The sequence below is a fragment of the Cornus florida genome, unplaced genomic scaffold (assembly GCF_030987335.1).
Source record: "Cornus florida cultivar Cherokee Brave unplaced genomic scaffold, ASM3098733v1 CherokeeBrave_3.0.0_Hap2_Chr04, whole genome shotgun sequence".
NCBI lineage: Eukaryota > Viridiplantae > Streptophyta > Magnoliopsida > Cornales > Cornaceae > Cornus > Cornus florida.
The window spans coordinates 66,664,935-66,684,036 of NW_026775574.1; the positions used below are offsets into that span (position 1 = coordinate 66,664,935).

General features: G+C 38.6%; 1 pseudogene; it reads left to right on the forward strand.

Moving 5' to 3' along the window:
• The first annotated feature begins 678 nt into the window (after nucleotides 1–678).
• LOC132305727 (small nucleolar RNA R71) lies at nucleotides 679–777 on the forward strand (annotated as a pseudogene).
• The last annotated feature ends 18,325 nt before the right edge of the window (nucleotides 778–19,102 follow it).

Genomic DNA, 19,102 nt, shown 5'->3' on the forward strand with positions numbered 1-19,102 from the left:
TTTCCTTGGGAATAAGATTGGTTGAGAAAATGAGAATTAGCAAATTGATTCCCTTATGATTGATAAGGTCTATAACCTTGGGATCCTTGGTTTTAAAGTGGAGGTGGAATGTATTTCCCTTGGAAACCGCCTTGGGAAGGGTTTAAGCCTTCTCCTTGGTTTTTCCAAGAAAAATTCGGATGATTCCTCCAACTTGGATTATAATGAGTACCATAAGGATTGTTCCCTTGGTTTACAAAAGCCGCATTGACTTGTTCATTAGGTTCATTATGCACTTGTCCATGAGGATAATGAGAAGTAGAATGAAGAACACTAGAACAAGTCATACATGTTTCATTTGATGCACGATGAGAATGGTTAGGAAAGGAAGATACTTGGTTTGCCGAGTTTTGGTTAATCAAAAATTGATCAAACCTTTGAGACAGAGACTTCATTTCGGCGGTTATTTCATTTGAATGTTCGACTTGATGTAACCCTACACTCTTCCTACCTTGTGAATTTCTACCATTCTTGGATGATAGTGTTCTATGCAAAGAATTTTCACTCATACTTTCATAAAGACGCCATACGTCATCCTCATGCCTATCAATGTAAGAGCCACCCATGGAAGCATCAACCATACCCTTATAGTTGTCCGATAAGCTCTCAAAGAAATATTAAACTAATTACCATTTGGGCATGTCATGATGTGGACACTTCCTAAGCAATTCATTGAAGCGTTCCCATGCCTCATGAAATGTTTATCCATCCCCATGTGAAAATTCTATAATTGAGGTTCTCATGGCATTGGTCTTAGAAACCAGATAGTACTTCTTCAAGAACTCTTGTTGCATTTCTGCCCAAGAAGTGATTGAAAAAGGCCTAAGATTGTTAAACCAATACTTTGCCTTGTCTTTTAAGGTGAATGGAAAAAGTTTGAGTTAAGACCTCTTCCGACATGTCCGTATATTTTACGGTGGAACATACTTCAAGAAACTCATCCAAAAGCTTGTAATGTTCTTCACTAGGAAGTCCATGAAAGTTAGGAAGCATTTGAATAGTTTGTGCTTTAATTTCAAAATGATGTGCTCTAAATAGTGGCAATTGAATGCATGTGGGTGCATTGTATTCATTAGGCACATAGTGATCTCTTAAAGCAAGAGGTGGATTAGCTACTTGAGGTGCAACATGAACACCTTGGTTATGAATTCCTTGATTAATGATGGGAGGTTGTGGAGCATACATTGGCCTTTGCATTCCATACGGAACTTGGCCTTGTTGTTGTGGTGGTTGGATGAATGGCCTTGGCATACCTAATGGTACTTATATGTTTTCATTGTGCACATTGGGATGAAGGATACTTTGTTGGTCTATGTGACCAATGTCCTCAATATGGTCATCCATTGATAGATTGGTTCTATTTGAACTTCCTCTTCCCCTAGGATTTCTAACGATAGATTCAAGATGCAAATCAAGAGGGGCAAGAGTTGGTCTCAATGAACGACGCCCATGCATGCACAATACAAAACACAACAAACACAAAGAATGACAAACACTATGCCTTCACAGCAATGCAATGAAACTCCTTCCACAAACACTTAACCTATATTCCTATGCCTTAACAAAGATGATGCAAAGAACAATAAAATAGCCTCCACGCGGGCCGACGATTTAACTAAGGAACTGAGTAAAGAAAGTCTCACAAAGGTCCTTTAGCATTTCAACTCCAAATTTTAAAGCTTAGCTTAGCAAAAAATTTTAAGTTTTTAGCATTTTTCCTTTCTTTGCTTGCTTGAATTGAATGTTCAATGGCTCATTTGCTTGTTTCCTCTCCAACAATGCACCTAGTTAAGTAAGAACAACACAATAAGAAACCAAAAAGAAAAATAAAAATAAAGTAAAAACACGATCAAAAGAGTACTAATCCTAATCAATTCCACAAATCCGATGTTGCCAAATCTAATCAACAAATCCCCAGCAACGGCGCCAAAATTTGACGGGGATGGCCTTTCCTTACACGCCAAAACTGATGTAGTGAATATGCAGTTCAAGGAAAGCTTTTTGGGTCAAGTTAAAATTTATAAAAACCACTACCAACACTACAACTAACGTAGTAAGAGTGAGTAGGGATCGTCCCAAGGGATTATGGGGATTGAGCAATGTCGGAGTTGATTGTGGAATCGCAATTAGGGCTAGTAGTTCAAGTAATCAAACAATTGGTTGGTTGGTTGATTAAAAAGCAATTAAATTAAATTAAGTAATAGCAAAAGAGTGCAATTAAGAGTAAGTAAGAGAGAGCAGAGTCTTGGGGTTTAGAGATCACCACAAACCAATACATTTCTATATTATTGACAAGTGACTAATGAGGGCAATTAGGGTGTTGCTATATTGGTGTGTGTGTATTTGGTTGATTCAACAATCAAGGATGACTAGTTAAGCATGTATTGTCTAAACATCATGTGAAAGGCACAATATATCTAAGCAATGAAGCATATATTGTCTAAACAACATGTGAAAGGAACAATAAATCAAAACAAGTCATTAATCCTTTCATTAGGCTCACAATCCAAATACAACACAAAATTAGAGACATATGCTACTTGTATTCAAAAGCTTGGAACATCAAATAACAAGCATGGATTGTCCTCCTATTTAACACTACACTACAACTACACTACATCTAAGCTACTAGCATGAAAATAAATTAGGGGAGAGGCACAATCCATCAAGAGATAAGCATGAACCATTAAGAGAATCACAAAAGCATTCCTTTAAGCACTATATTTTGATAATCTCTAAATCCATGGCATCAATACACATAGACATGCATCAATAACACAAAATCTAAAGACAAGAACATGAACATCAATTCTAGCATACATAGACATATGAATAGAATGAAATGATCAATTGGAAGCATTAAACCACATAAATCATTGATTAAACAAGATCTATATATATCAAAGTGTCAAAACATTAATTACAATACTAATCCCTCAATAATACACAAGATTAAGATATAGAAAGCATGCTTGGGGCTAACTCTAGCCCCAAGAGGATGTCTAGCCACTCATGGTGAGGATGCTCCAACCCTCAAGGGTTAACTCCATGGAAGAGGTTTGCTCCTTGTTGATGAAGATCTCCAATGGTGTCTTTAGCCTCCTCCTCCTCTAAACTTCCTCTCCAAGGGATGATATGAAAAATAATGTTGGCTCGCCTTGAAAAAACAATCCTTATCCTTATATAGGTAGGTCAAAATGACACCCAAAATGAGCTGGGGTCGTGCACACAATATTCCCTAATAATTGGATAAAGGACAACTTTTAATGGGATGGAATTTTAACTTTTTCGCACGGGAGGAAGTTTGATCGATCGAAAAGAAGTGAGATCGATCGAACTTAGGTTGGATCGATCCAACTGGCTGAGCGTTTTGGAAAAAGACAAATCTGAGATATTTATGGGAAAAGGACAAAAGTGGTTGGCGGGTGGTATAGTTGTGGATAGGATCAATCATTTGGATAAGGACAAAGGTGTTCGATCAATCGAAGAATGATGTTGCATCGATCGAACTTTTGGACTTAAGTGCTTTGGGACAAGGCTTGGATCTATCTTGAAGTGCTGAGATCGATCAATGTTCGATCGATCGAACCTTGGACTTGGATCGATCGAACTTGCTGCTTTGCTTCATTTTGCTTCTTTCTTCCTCCACTTTGCTCTTTTCTTTGATTAATCCCAGAATTGCTTCAATTAAGCTCTTATTTGGCTGAGTTAGCTTATTTTCGAGATAAGTGCCTGAAAATGGAAATAATACGAAATCAATCTAAAATGGTAAAGTAAGATAGATAAAGGTACTAGAATGCCTAAGCTTAAGGGGTTTAAATACGCACTTTTTAGTGCTCATCATCACACATGTACATCCTAACCAACTCAACACTAGCTATTAGTCTGTAAATATATATGTATTCACACTAAAGGACTCTCACTGGACTACAGGCAAGTCTCAACCTGAATAGAGAATACATGCAAAACGCATACGAGGTGGGCATGCGTACCTAATCCTAACAGGGTACACCTCCAACCATCACAGCCAGCTATGCATCCCAATGCATATACGCTCCCTACCCATCGATCCTGAGACTCAGGCTCATATCGAGGTACCATAACAATATAATTAAAATCCATCCAAAATCCATAGTAGTGCCGCTTAACGTTGCATTGCATTGACACTACGAATCAAAAGGATTTAACTTTTAGTTAATCCATTCCTTAGTTCCAGAGTAGGTTGGACTTAGCGTTTTTGAGCTAATCCCCCTAGTATGCCACCGTCCCATACCGATGCATACACTACATCCATCCAGCAGTTGATCATACAAAATATATATGTAAAATACAACTATTCCAGGAAGTCCACAATTGATAATAATAAATCAAGTATAAGTATTAATGATTCCATAATAAGCATGTTAAAATTCTATAACTTAACAGGCTTATAACTACTACTTTCCAAGATCCAATAACTGATAATTTATCACATACATGGAAACATCAATTATCGCCACAAAACATGCTAGAGTAGAGTATATATATATAAGAACATACTGATTTAGGTCTACTATAACTACCTCTCATAATTGACAACACATCTAATGTATGCAACTGTCAATATATCCACAGCAAGCAAAATTAAAGATTTGTAACCTTGCATCCTTATACAGAATTTATGAACCATAATATCTATGTTCAAAATCTCAAGAATTTCCATATGAAGACTTAGAAATTTAACATCTTTTACATCCGGAAACTGTAATCTAGTTTAGTTAAACTTTACCCATTTTTCAAGAATGAACCTCAACTGTTTAATTTGTTTTAGTTTGTTCTCTGAAGTTTTTATAATCTTTTAGAACATCACTAAACACTCCATTACAGCCTCCAACAGAATCTGAAATTACCAAAATCCAAGTCTCGTAGCCCAAACGATAGCCTAAAACTCAGAAAAATGGAAAAAGTGGAAAGAGCCTACTACCTAAAAAAGAGAGCCTGCTCTTTCTTTCTTGGAGCCGGCTCCCCAACATGGGGAGCCGCCTCTTTGGCTTTTACAGCCAGCTCCCTCTAAGAGGGAGCCTGCTCTTTCTTCTGGGGAGCCTTCTCCCCTTTCGGCTCTCCTCTGTTCCTCGTCTCTTCCACCTCCTGCGGTTCTCCGACGGCCTGTCCTCCACTCCTAGGGTGTCTAGGTTTTTAAACCAAGTTCTAGCATGTTCAAGAGGCAACCTAATTCGTTATACAACCACCCACATCAAACTAAACAAGTATTGTATACCAAGAACTGCAACCGATTACTTTAGCGTTCAAATTTACTTACTGCTTTAGACGATCCAAGCTTACAAACAGATTAATTTTAATGTTATTACAAGGTGTTTCAGATTAATCTAACCCCTTATACATCAACGGACAAGAACTAAATCAAGACATATGGAAGAAACAGTGTACAACAAACAATTCAAAACATACAAACACGTTCAGTTTTTGAAGCATCCAAACATGTATTAAATTTTGATTTTAAACTTGATTAAATCCTGGAGTTGCATTAGGCATGTAAAGAACACAAGCCTAAGAGATAGAGTTAGGATTAGAACTTGCCTTACACCGACGTCTTCTTAAAATCCTCCGGCAACTCTCTGCTTGCTCTCTCTCTGCCTCCACATAATAACTTATGTTTTGTTTTGTTTTGTTTTAAACCCTAACCCACCGTAACATACATATTTATAGGCTTTGACATTAAACCCTAATCCATGCACAACTATAGGTCTAACTACAATTATAGTCGGCCCAACCAATTAATTTAAGTAATTAAAATAACACAAATAAATAATAAAATTAAAACTATTTAATTAACCCAATTACACTTAAATCATTAATGCCAATTAAATAATTAAAAAACTAACAAGTAATTCCAATTAAATAACTAAAAATAAATATCATTTAAATAAATTAAATCACCACAATAGAAAACAATTAAGCACCTAATAAAAAACATTGGCACATAATCAAATAAAGTGCACTTAAATAATAAATTAAATACCATTTAATACTAGGAATATCCTTTTTAAAATTAGGAGTATTACATTCTTCCCCCCTAACTAAAGGAATTCCGTCCTCGGAATTCGCTCTTACCTTCTTCCAATATTTTGGAAAACTGCGAGCGAATGACATCCTCCCGTTCCCAAGTGGACTCAGCCTCATTGTGATGACTCCACTGAACACGCACCCAAAGGTAATAAGCTTATTATGAAGGATTTGATCCCGTCGGTCTATAATACGACACGACGGCTCCAAATAAGTTACATCCGGCTGTAACTCAATCTCCCCAACATCAATATGCTGAAACCGATCCTCATCCCGCAGAAATTTTCGCAACATAGAAACATGGAATATGTTGTGTACGCGATCCAAATTATCTGGAAGTGCCAACTGATAAGCGACAGCTCCAACTCGATCCGTAATCATGAATGGACTGACAAACCGCGATGACAACTTCCCTTTCTTCCCAAAGCGCATTACACCCTTCATAGGTGACACTTTGAGTTGAACCTGATTCCCAACCTGAAACGCCAAAGCTCATTTGCGATGATCCACATAACTCTTCTACCTACTCTAGGCAATGCGCAGGCGATCCCTAATAAGAGTTATCTTCTCAGAGGTATCTTTGATGAACTTCGGACCCAAGAATCTGCTCTCTCTAACCTCTATCCAACAAACAGGCGATCGACACGGTCGACCGTATAACGCCTCAACTGTTGCCATTCCAATAGTCTTTTGAAAACTATTGTCATAAGCAAACTCCACAAGTGGCAAATAATCCTCCCAATTGCCCTTGAAGTCAAGAACACACGACCGAAGCATATCCTCCATGATCTGATTAACCCTCTCAGTTTGTCCATCAGTCTGAGGATGATAAGCAGTACTAAGGTGTACTTCTGTACCCAAAGCCTACTGAAAACTCTTCCAGAATCCTGACACAAAGCTCGACTCCCTGTCCGATATAATTGACAATGGAATGCCATGTAGCTTTACAATATGCAAAATGTAAAGTCTCGCCAACTGCTCCGAAGTGAAGTCAGTGCGAATAGGCAAGAAATAAGTTGATTTCGTCAATCTGTCCACGATGACCCAAATGGAATTTTGATCCTTAAAGGAATTTGGCAACCCTTTCACAAAATCCATAAAATGCTCTCTTATTTCCACTCTGGTATCGGCAGTAGCTGTAGAGCTCCTGGCGGCCACTGATGATTAATCTTGACCATCTGACAAGTACTACATCGTGAGACATATAGAGCAATATCCCTCTTCATACCTGCCCACCAAAATTGCCGCTTCATATCCTGATACATCTTGTCTCCTCCTCGATGAACAGAAAACTCAGAGTGATGAGTTTCAGTCATCACATCCTTCCTCAAATTGTCAGTAGAAGGTACCACGAAGTGTTCTTTGTACCTCAAGCCTCTGTCAGTCCCAACATAGTAAAATGGAACTTCCCCAGCAGTTATCTCTGTAACCTTGTCGATACATTGTTGATCCGTGAGTTGTGCTTGCAAAACCTTACGAATGATAGAAGGGGTAACCACCAACCAAGCCATAAAAGCATTCGACAACTCATCCACATTCCTCAAAGCATTATACTCAGTGCTGAATAAAGAAGAAAGACTACCAATAGGTCGGTGACTGAGTGCATCTGCCACCACATTCGCTTTCCCTGGATGGTACTGAATAGAGAAATGATAATCCTTGACAAACTCCAACCATCTGCGCTATCTCATATTCAGCAACCACTGAGTGAACAAATACTGCAGACTCTTGTGATCGCTGAATAATCTGAAGGACTTAACCAACAGATAATGCATCCAAATACGTAAGGCAAAGACCACAACTGCCAACTCCAAATCATGTGTTAGATAATTAAGCTAGTGAGGCTTATCCTTCCGAGATCCATACGAAATCGGTCGCTCCTCCTGCATCAAAACACATCTAAGACCCTACAAAGAAGCATTCGTGTAGACAAGATACTCTATTCCGCTCTGTGGGGTAAACAAAACCGGTGCAGAAGTCAACTTAGTCTTCAGCTCATCAAAAGTTTTCTGACAATGTTCATCCTATATGAACCGTACACCCTTCTTAGTCAGATGAGTGAGTGGTCCCGCTATCTTTGAGAACCCCTGGATGAACCTCCTGTAATATCCTGCCAAACCGAGGAAACTCCAAATCTCGGTAGGTGAAATAGGCTGTCCTCACTCAACCACGGCTGAAACCTTGGTTGGATCTACTGCTATCCCCCTTTCTGACACCACGTGACCCCGAAACTTCACTTCTCGCTACCAAAATTCACACTTCTCGAACTTGGCAAATAACTGGTGTTCACGAAGCGTCTACAATACTATGCAAAGATGTCTCGCATGATCGTCCTCCGACCAAAAAATGTTTAAGATATCATCAATAAAGACAATAACAAGCTGATCCAAATAAGCCCTGAAGACTCTGTTCATGAAGTCCATGAAGACTGCTGGTGCGTTAGTCATCCTAAACGGCATGACATGAAACTCATAAGAACCATATCTTGTGAGAAATACTGTCCTAGGAATATCCTGCTCCCTAACTCTCAGTTGATGATACCCAGAACGCAGATCAATCTTAGAAAAATATGTGGCTCCCCTTAACTGATCAAATAAATCATCGATCCTGGGTAACGGATACTTGTTACGAATAGTAACCTTGTTCAACTCCCTATTATCAATACACCGGCGAAACGAACCATCCTTCTTTTTCACAAACAAAACTGGTGTTCCCCAGGGTGAAGTACTCCTACGAATGAAACCATGGCTGAGTAATTGCTAAATCTGATCACTCATCTCTCTTATCTCTACTGGTGTCATCCTATACAGTGCCCTAGCAATAGGCGTAGTGCCTGGAGCTAAGTCTATCATAAAGTCGATCTCGCGACAAGGCGGTAACCCTGGAATTTTTTGAAATACATTCGGGAAGTCCTGTATAACTGGTATGCAATCCAATGATACAATAATCCCCTCCTCCGTTTCCTACTCTATCCGAAACAAATAGGTGCTAATGTCCCCGTTAAAACGTGGCATAGTAACGACGTAAACATCCAGACTAGGTATGGCAACCACAATAGACCCATCCAAAAACAAAGAACTTGAGCATGGTAGTGATAACCAATCCATCCCAAGTATCCCGTCATAAGTGTGCATGTCCAGGACAAAATATTGGCTAAAAATCCGAGTCTACCAATATCTAGTGTCACAGGCACATCACTCTCATGAAAAATGGCAATATTGCCCAACAATATAGAAATATCCTGAGGTCTATTGCATATGTATGTCACCAACCAATCCATGAAAATCCTCCATTTTCGAATACTCCGTAGAGCAAAACACATAAGGTAAAACGAAATACTTCACAATCGTCCCATTTTAGATTATTGTTCTATCCTAGGAATTCCTCCTTCCAAAAACAAACCTACCATATCGACTTACACAAGTTCGTTTATAAACTCCTTGGTAATCGTCCTGTCTCAACATAATGTACCACAAGCAATTATCTGTTTGCCTGAGCAAAACCAATCACTCCATTGTGATATACATTTATGAGCCCAACATACATATTCTAATACAGCTTAATAAAACCATATGTGCATAACTCACACACAAGCCATCACAAACCAAAATAAAATAACCAAAACCGTGAGTTCACTTTATTAAGAACTTTTCCAAACTAAAACCGTCAAACAAGTAACTGTAAGGTAGTTTTTTTTAACATAATCCCTAATGTACGTGATTAAATCCGTACTACATTCTTACTAATACCTCCTCCACTACTAGTAATTATAAGTACTCTTAAAAGAGCAGTCACCCTTGAACTCCGGTGCCCTCCATCTCGGATGCTCCGGTATCTCCTCCATCTTGATCTTCTTCGAGGTCTTCCTCTCCACTTCGCTCAGCTTCGAGCACCACCGAAGTTGTGTTAGGTCCATAGTATGGTGGCCAATCCCGAACGAAAGAAACTTTCCTTGACTTGTGCTCCGATGCAATGCCTATTGGAATCAACTCCCTGGTCTCCAATTCTGCCTTCTTGGTTAGCCTTCGTAGGGGAATCACCGAAGTAACCTTCCTCGGCCTTGGGCCCGTCTTTGCTTTCATCGCCGACCCCGTCCTCTTCCTAATGCCAAACATTCTGCAATTATAGAATAAACTTGACATCAGTACTTTCTAAACGAACCGTAAAGGAATATTATGAATCCTAAACTTAAGCTCTAATCAAGAGATAACGCTACGCGAAAGTCTTAATACGAAACACCCTAGAGACACTTGAACCTGGAGTGCTCTAATACCAACTGTGATACCCCTCGAAACCGAGACACGGGTTGATTAGGCTCAGGCCCAAACCCGAGGGAATATCAAACAATTAATATTTTAAAGTGAACACGGAATACAAAGTGAATATAAAAAATAAATAGTAAAAGCTGGAAGAAACTAAAATGAAATCCTTTAAAGTAAAAACTTAAATCCGATAATCCAAAACCTTCAATTGTTTAAACAACTCGGGAATCCATCTCTAGTGGACCCCTAATAAAACCAAACTGAAATGAAACCACTACAAGTACATTCAAAGTAAACCATCGCGAGAAACCCTACGTCGTTAGAAGAGTAAGTGATGGTTTCTGCTCAGCACGATCAAGCATATGACTGGAACGGTCGAACACCTGAAAAAAATAGAAGTGGGTCAGGCCCGCGAACAAGTTCTAACCTACTACAATCTAAGTAGAGACTCGATACGCATGTACATCCTAACCAATTCAATAATAGCTATTAGTCCGTAAATATATATATATATATATATATATATATATATATATATATATTCACACTAAAAGACTTTCACTAGCCTACAGACCGGTCTCAACCTGAATAAAGGCAATATGCAAAACGCACACGAGGTGGGCATGTGTACTGATGAGCACTGAAAAGTGCGTATTTAAACCCCTTAAGCTTAGGCATTCTAGTACCTTTATCTATCTTACTTTACCGTTTTAGATTGATTTCGTATTATTTCCCTTTTCAGGTACTTATCCCGAAAATAAGCTAACTCAGCCAAATAAGACCTTAATTGAAGCAATTCTGGGATTAATAAAAGAAAGGAGCAAAGTGGAGAAAGAAGGAAGCAAATGAAACCAAAGGTGGCAAGCAGCAAAGTTCGATCGATCCAAGTTCAAGGTTCGATCGATCAAACAATGATCTATCTCAGTACTTCAAGATAGATCCAAGCCTTGACCCAAAAGCATAAAGTTCCAAAAGTTTGATCGATCCAACACCATCCTTCGATCGATCGAACACTTTTGTCCTTATTCAAATGATTGATCCTATCCACAGCTATACCACCCACTAACCACTTTTGTCCTTTTCCCATAAATATCTCCCATAAATATCTCGAATTTGTCTTTTTCCAAAAAGCTATGCCAGTTGGATCGATCCAGCCTAAGTTCAATCGATTTCACTTAATTTCGATCGATCCAAGTTCAAGGTTCGATCGATCCAACTTCCTCCAGTGCAAAAAAGTTAAAATTCCATCTCATTGAAAGTTGTCCTTTATCCAATCATTAGGGAATATTGTGTGCACGACCCCAGCTCATTTTGGGTGTCATTTTGACCTACCTATATAAGGATAAGGATTACTTTTACAAAGGGGAGCCAACATTATATTCATATCATCTCTTGGAGAGAAAGTTTAGAGGAGGAGAAGGCTAGAGACACCATTGGAGACTCTTCATCAACAAGAAGCAGATTTCAACCATGGAATTTGCCCTTGAGGGTTGGAGCATCATCACCATGAGTGGCTAGACATCCTCTTGGGGCTAGAGTTAGCCCCAAGCATGCTTTCTATATCTTAATCTTGTGTATTATTGAGGGATTAGTGTTGTAATTGATGTTTTGACACTTTGATATATATATTGATCTTGTTTATTCAATGATTTATGTGGTTTAATGCTTCCAATTGGTCATTTCATTCTATCCATATGTCTATGTATGCTAGAATAGATGTTCATGTGCTTATCTCTAGATTTTGTGTTATTGATGCATGTCTATGTGTATTGATGTTATAGATTTAGAGATTGTCAAAACATTGTGTTTAAAAGAATGCTTTTATGATTCTCTTGATGGTTCATGCTTATCTCTTGATGGATTGTGCCTCTCCCCTAGTTTATTTTTATGCTAATAGTGTAGATGTAGTGTAATTGTAGTGCAGTGTTAAATGGGAGAACAATCTATGCTTGTTGCTTGATGATCCAAGCTTTTGAATGCAATTAACATATGTCTCTATCCTTGTGTTGTATTTGGATTGTGAGCTTAATGAAAGGATTAATCACTTATTTTGATTTATTGTGCCTTTCACATGTTATTTAGACAATATATGCTTCATAGCTTAGATATATTGTGCCTTTCACATGATGTTTAGACAATACATTCTTAACTAGTCATCCTTACTTGTTGAATCAACCAAATACACACACATCAATATTGCAACCCACTATTTGCCCTCATTAATCACTTGTTAATGATATAGAAATGCATTGCTTGGTGGTGATCTCTAAACCCAAAGATCTCTCTCTCTTTCTTACTTACTCTTAATTGCACTCTTTTGCTATTACTTAGTTTAATTTAGTTGCTCTTTAATCAACCACCCAACCAATTGTTTGATTACTCGACCTACTAGCCCTAATTGTGATTCCACGATATTTTTCGATCCTCACAGTCCCTTGGGACGATCCCTACTCACTCTTGCTACTTTAGTAGTAGTGTTGGTAGTGGTTTTTATAAATTTAAATTTGACCTAAAAGGCTTTTCTTGAACCGTACATTTACTACATCAATTTTGGCGTAGATCAAGTGACTCTTATCGAATTTTGGCGCCGTTGCCGGGGATTTGCTGATTAGATTTGGCAACATCGGATTTGTGGAATTGATTAGGATTAGTACTCTTTTGATCGTGTTTTTACTTTATTTTTATTTTTCTTTTTGGTTACTTATTGTGTTGTTCTTACTTAAGTAGGTGCATTGTTAGAGAAGAAGCAAGCAAAGGAGCCATTGAGCATTCAATTCAAGCAAGCAAAGAAAGTAAAAAGCTAAAAATTCTAAAATTGCTAAGCTATGCTTTAAAATTTGGAGTTGAAGTGCTAAAGGACCTTTGTGAGATTTTCTTTACTCAATCCCTTAGTTAAATCGTCGGCCTGCGTGGAGGCTTATTTTTTATTGTCTTGCATTATTATTGTTAAAGTATGGGAGTATGAATTAAATGTTTGTGGAAGAAGTCTAATTGCATTGTTGTGAAGGCATAGTATTTGTCATTCTTTGTGTTTGTTGTGTTTTGTATTGTGCATACATGGGCATCATTTATTGAGACCAACTCTTGCCCCTCTTGATTTGTATCTTGAATCTATTGTTAGAAATCCTAGGGGAAGAGGAAGTTCAAATAGAGCCAATCTTTTAATGGATGACTATAATGATAATCATGTTGAGGACATTGGTCACATAGACCAACAAGGTATCCTTCATCCCAATGTGCACAATGAGAACATACAAGTACCATTAGGCATGCCTAGGCCATTCATTCACCAACCACCACAACAACAAGGCCAAGTTCCATATGGAATGCCAAGGCCAATGTATGCTCCACAACCTCCCATCAACAATCAAGGAATTCAAAACCAAAGTGTTCATGTTGCACCTCAAGTAGCTAATCCACCTCGTGCTTTAAGAGACCATTATGTGCCTAATGAGTATAATGCACCTACATGCATCCAATTGCCTCCATTTAGAGCACATCATTATGAAATTAAGCCACAAACCATTCAAATGCTTCCTAACTATCATGGACTTTTAAGTGAAGAACCTTACAAGCATTTGGATGAGTTTCTTGAAGTATGTTCCACCGTAAAATATACGGACATGCCGGAAGAGGTTTTAAGACTCAAACTTTTTCTGTTCACCTTAAAAGACAAGGCAAAGTATTGGTTTAACAATCTTAGGCTTTTTTCAATCACTTCTTGGGCATAAATGCAACAAGAGTTCTTGAAGAAGTACTATCCGGTTTCTAAGACCAATGCCATGAGGACTTCAATTCGAGAATTTTCACATGGCGATAGAGAAACGTTTTGTGAGGCATAGGAACGCTTCAATGAATTGCTTAGGAAGTGTCCACATTATGACATGCCCAAATGACAATTAGTTCAATACTTCTTTGAGAGTTTATCGGACAACTATAAGGGTATGGTTGATGCTTCCATGGGTGGCTCATACATTGATAGGCATGAGGATGACGTGTGGCGTCTCTATGAAAGCATGACTGAAAATTCTTTGCATAGAACATTATCATCCAAGAATGGTAGAAATTCACAAGGTAGGAAGAGTGTTAGCTTACATCAAGTCGAACATTCAAATGAAATAGCCGCCAAAATGAAGTCCTTGTCTTAAAGGTTTGATCAATTGATTAACCAAAACTCGGCGAACCAAGTATCTTCCTTCCCTAACCATTCTCATCGTGCATCAATTGAAACATGTATGACTTGTTCTAGTGTTCTTCATTCTACTTCTTATTGTCCTCACGGACAAGTGCAAAGTGAACCTAATGAACAAGTCAATACGGTTTTTGTGAACCAAGGTAACAATCCTTATGGTACTCATTATAATCCAAGTTGGAGAAATCATCTGAATTTCTCTTGGAAAAACCAAAGAGAGGGCTCAAACCCTTCCCAAGGCGGTTTTCAAGGGAAGTACATTCCACCTCCACTTCAAAACCAAGGATCCCAAGGTTATAGACCCTATCAATCACAAGGGAATCAATTTGCTAATTCTCATTTTCCCAACCAATCTTATTCCCAAGGTAATACTAGAAGTTCCGCCTTCGAAGAGAAAGTTTTGAATACTTTGGGCACTTTAGAGGCTAACACTTAATTGCTTCATTCTTACTCTCAATCTATTGCAAAGCTAGAAACCCAAGTAGGGCAAATAGCAAGCACTCTCAATGTAAGAGAGAAGGGAAAGATGCCTATAAATGCCCCACCTAAGCAACAATGTGTTGTGTAAACCCATTCCTCATCGGAAGGCCACTCCATTAAACATGTTAATGCGATGACTACCTTGCGGAGTGGTAGAATTATAGACAATCAAGTTGGAATGTCTAATGAAGAGAGTGAACCGGTGCAACCTCAAGTTATCACACGTCCCGTTTCACATCCCATTCCTCCTTCATTACATATACATGACCTTGTAAATGAGAAAGTCTTAAAAGATGTGTTTAAAAAAGAAGTTTTGAAAAAGGATGTTGAAAAGGTTTTATTGAAAAATGCTTTGAAAACTTTTTGTGTTGAAGAGAGTTCAAAAGAAAATTTTGAAAAAGTGTTTGAACCAAAGGTTCCATTTCCGAATGCCTTAAGAGGATTCATTTCAAAAGACAAGCAAAAGGCAAAAACTAATGAAATCATGTAAATGTTTAGGTAAGTGAAAGTTAATCTTCCACTATTGGATGCAATCAAGCAAATTCCGGCTTATGCCAAATTCTTGAAAGACTTGTGCACCCAAAAGCGGAAGAACAAGAGCCAAGCACCAAGAAAAGTGGTTTTGACCGAGCAAGTAAGCTCAATTTTGCAACATAACACTCTTCCAAAGTTTAAAGACCCCGGTTCACCCACTACATCATGTATTATTGGTGATCATAGCATTAATCGGACGCTTCTTGACTTAGGAGCAAGTGTTAATCTTCTTCCATACTCGGTTTATGTCAAATTGGGCTTAGGTGAATTGAAACCGACGTCGGTAGTTTTGTAACTTACCGACCAATCCATTAAGAAGCCTAGGGGTATAATTGAGGATGTTTTGATAAGGATTGACAAATTCTTCTTCCCGGTTGATTTCGTTGTCATAGACACGGAACCGGTTCCCAATCCTAAGAGCCAAATTCCCATTATCCTTGGCCGTCCTTTCTTGGCAACCGCTAATGCCAACATCAATTGTAGGACAGGGATAATGAAGATTTCATTTGGCCACATGAAGGTAAAGTTGAATAGCTTTAATCCCACACCCAATTCATTTGACAAATATGAAGGAGAAGTCAATGTTGTAGATGAATGTCATGATCTTCAATGCCAAGGAAATGAGCTTTTGTGTAAAACCAAAACTTCCAAAGGATCATCTTCAACCTTGCATTCTAAAAGTCTTGTTTCAAACTTTTGCTTTGAAAGGGCATGGAAGCCCAAAGGTTGTAATTGTATAGACAAGGAACCAAAGACTTCCTTTGAGCTTAATCCAATAAGTTCTTCAAAGAACCATTTGTTGGGTGGAGTTTAAAGCATCTATCACCCCAACAAGGAGGGGATGCATTATAAAATCTTTGATCCGGGCTAAAAGAGCCCAATGTCTTGCTAGAGACGTTAAAGACTAGCGAAAGCATTCGTAGGGTGTCAAAACCCTATTCCTCCCCCATTTCTATCTTTCATTTCAATTCTTGCGAAATCTAGATACTTGTTTTTGGTTCATATGCATTGAAAGGAATTTTGGTGAGGATTGCATAAGCTTTCATGTCATTATTGAGCATTCTGCAAAGTTCGATCGATCTCAAGCTTGAGTTCGATTGATCGAACTCTTCTCTGCATCCAACACTTAGAAAAATTTTTGACCTGCAGAAACCTGCATCCAAATCACCTCTCTGTCCCATCGTTCGAACCAACTCCAAGATCGATCAAGAGACCTTCGATCGATCCAACTTCCAAGTTCGATCGATCTCATGACTCAACACCTTGAAAAATTTTGAGCCTGCATCAACCAGCATATTTCAGCTCTCTGTCTGATCGTTCAAAATATTCCAAGATCGATTTGAAAGTTCTTCGATCGATCCAACTTCCCAGTCTGATCGATCTCATGTTCCAACACTTAGCCAAATTTTTGAACAAAAAACCTACATATTTTTGCTCTCAGTCTGATCGATCGAACTCTTGTTTCGATCGATCTCAATCTTCATTTCATTATTTTAACTTTAATTTGGCTTTTCAACTTTTCAAAAATCCAAAAATATTTTCATTTTTATTTTATTCTATTTCACTCTCATTTTATTTTGTTTTAATTTTCAACAAGTTTTCAAAAATTCAAAAATATTTTAATTTATTTAGTTTTTAATTAGTTAAATTTAAAAAAAAAAAATTCAAATCAAATCAAAAATATTTTGTTTTACTTTATTTTCCAATTTTTAATTTTTAATTTTATTTTTGCAAATTTGAAAAAAAAAAAAAAAAAAAAAACCAAAAATCCAAAAATACTTTGAAACGAGTTCATCAAAGTTCGATTGATCACAACTCATCTTTGATCGATCGAACTAGTCGGGAAATGTTTTTAAAAACAGATCCAAGGGTCTTGAAATCGATAATTTGGATCGATCTCACTCACCAAACCCTAGCCTCTCGTCCCTCTTCACTGTGAATCATCTCTCCAAGCTCCGACAACTCTTCCGGCGAGATCCAAGCATCTCGAATCTCAGTTCATCTCCATCCTCTTCATCTCAGATCATCTCAGTTCATTCTCCATTCTCTCGCTTTCTTGAGGTAAGATCCGGGACATCCTTCCCTAGATTTGAACTCTCTTGCATCAATACTTGTTTCAAATGTCGTAATCATGTTGCTCTCATGTTGAATCTTCCATTCTCAAAGCTTTAGCATCCATGTCTATATATATATATATATGTGTGTGTATATGTGTGCATAGACTTTGAAGATTTTGTTAGATTTAGGTGTTTGGGCCACGTTCGGAGTGTATTTAGGCTTGATTTGTGCTGTTGGAGGGCCCACGAACACGTTCGTGTGGGCCCTATGCTTCAAAAGTCATAGATCTGTGACTGTTAGGTTTCATCGTCGCACAGTTCAATCGATCGAACTAGTATCTCTGATCGATCTTGAAAGATCGATCGAACTCATGTATTCGATCGATCGAAGTAGTGAGATCGATCTCACTTACTTTCGATCGATCCAACTTTTGTGATCGATCTCACTTCTTTTTATGATCGATCGAACTTCACAGATCTCACACACACACTTGATTCATCATATCCTATGTTCATGTTATCATATCTATTCCCAATGCCTGTGATATTCCATATTGGATGCATTTTATTCTTACATTGCTTAGCATGTTTCATATTCTACCACTTGCATAGATTCATGTCATATTTGTTTTGTCTATTTTACTTGACATACATGATTCTATTTCATGCTTTTAAATTCCTTATTCTGGCACTAACTCCCATTGTAAGTTTTTCTTTCTCTTTTTGCAGGCCATGGTAAAGAGGAAGACCATTGCTAACAGGCAACACGGGCCCACCCACCATACTAGGCCACGGATAGAGGAGCCCGCAGAGCTCTCTTATGCACAGCGGGAGCCAGCACAGGCTACCCCGCCTCAGTCACCATCTCATGAGCCTGAGGATGATCACATACCATCCACTTTTACGGCTCATCCTGCTTTCACTCCACCACCATCTCCACCGAAGATTGGAGCTGAGCATTCATATATACCACCTCAGCCAACTCAGCCAGCTTATCTGCGGCGTGATAGGCCCCCGCCTCGATATGCACACATGACACTCGACCATGAGTCAGAGTTTGACACGGCCTTCTTCTCTCGATCGGTGCTGACCCGATCTGCCTACCAGGATATTATTCAGAGGGGCCTAGCCGCTATTCTTGCCCCCGTTACAGAGCCGGTCTACCCACAGCTAGTTCGGTTGTTCTACCAGAACCTCCGACCATCGCCGCGTACCACAACCGAGATGGTCACTTCTATCGATGGCCATCCGATCACCATTACAGTGGACACTTTAGCCCGCTCTTGCCGTTATCCACACAGATGTCCTCTACAGCTTTAGGACACATATCCGAGGCTATTCAGGCCTTCATATGCTGACATGGCAGTTTCCTTCACAGGTCACCATGCTAGTGGCTAGACTTTCGCCACCCGGACATACCTTCCAGACGACCTATGGTTTACTGATTCCGTCCTTTATCGGAATATCTACATGGC